Genomic DNA, 1,605 nt, shown 5'->3' with positions numbered 1-1,605 from the left:
TGGCTGTGGACAACACGGCTCCTGCAGGGTCCCCTTGTGGAAATCAAAGTCCTCTGCTAGTGAGGAAATTATTTCAGGGCAGGCACAGCTTTGTTGTAGTCCATTGACACTTGCCGACACCTTACAGTTTTATTTCCCCGTCATCGTGTTCGGTTGGCCCTCGGAGGGGAATGGTGGCAGGGCCTGGCTTTGTCACCAGGTACGTGGCGTCAGCCCTCCTGCCACGGGCTGAACCGCCCTGCCGGTAGCGGTGAGGAAGATTGCTGTGCGCGGCATTTTTGGTATGGATTCTGTATCACTGTAATGTATACATAAGGGCTTCCTGTGCCCTTCGATTGATCAAGCTATGACATATAGAACTGTTGCAATAATTATGAATTGAGAATACAAGTATAAAGGTCTTCCAAAATTGACTACATTTCTGTGATGCATAATTAAAATGTTCATGTCAGCAAATACCATTGATTGCACTTGATAGTGTATTATGCTACTGCTCCATTGAGCTGGCAGAGATACTTGCAAAAATAGTTAGGTTTTTAATACAAAGGGACTGGAAATCTATTTCATATTCTCACTTTGTCTCCTTACCTATAATGTGACTTTATACGTATATTCTTTAAGGGTAGGTATTGACACCTGGGACAGTTCTGAAGGATGTATAGTAAGTATAAAGAAAACAATTGTTTAAAACTTCCTTGGTATTCTAAATGGGATCAGTCAAAAGAAAAGTGCATCAGCTCACTGTATCTTCACTGGTGAATAACGTTCCTTGCAATAATGCGTACGACTGGATAGTCACCGGCCATCCTGGCTACGTGAGAAATCAACACAGGTGCTGGTTTTTCTGTAGCCCTTGAAGACGCAATGCTTAGGACACAATTTTGCCTTAGACAATTTCAAAACAGTGTAGATTAACACCGACTGTATTAAGGCTAGTCTTGATTTGTTTCATGCTGTGACCGTAGCCAGATTTAAGTTCTGTAATGATACAATCAAAGAAAGTCGTCCTATATATCCCTTGTAGTTTCCTTACCTTCTTTATCTTCCCCAGCACGGCTTATTTATTGCTTCTCTGGGTCTCTGAATCTGCAATTTTAAGTATGATTTTCTGCCTTGCTCTACTGCTGCTCTGCTGCTGCTCCGGCTGGAATCAGCAGTGGGCTGGTGTTCATGCACTCAGGATCTAGAAATCTATTAACTCCTCTCTTCTGGGTTGGTAATGATATTACCGTGCTCTATATGCAGTAGGCAAATTTTCCTTCTGGGGCAGTGTAATTAAAGTCTAAGTGTAATTCCACATCTCTTTCCTTGAAATGGGTTTATTAGCTGTGGAAGATATGGGGGCTTAAAATAACACTTAAAATAACTGAATGTTATCCAGATTTGCACTTTGTTCAAATTAGGAAGAGAAACCAATGCTGAGTTTGACTGAAACTTTTTTTTTTCTTTAAATACCTTTTCCCCAAATGTGAAGGAATGCAGCAAGAGCCATTGCCTTTTCAGCACTCCATGCTGTTTTGCAATCCAGACTGCGGTGAAAAGGTCCGTCCTCAAGTTTTGTTGAAGCGAGGGATGGCAAGGGAAGGAAAAAGAGCAGGAAAGAGT

This window comes from Charadrius vociferus, unplaced genomic scaffold (genome assembly GCF_000708025.1).
Source record: "Charadrius vociferus isolate BGI_N301 unplaced genomic scaffold, ASM70802v2 scaffold141, whole genome shotgun sequence".
In the NCBI taxonomy this organism is placed as follows: domain Eukaryota; kingdom Metazoa; phylum Chordata; class Aves; order Charadriiformes; family Charadriidae; genus Charadrius; species Charadrius vociferus.
The sequence above is the reverse complement of the archived record's forward strand: the minus strand, read 5'-3'. Positions refer to the sequence as shown.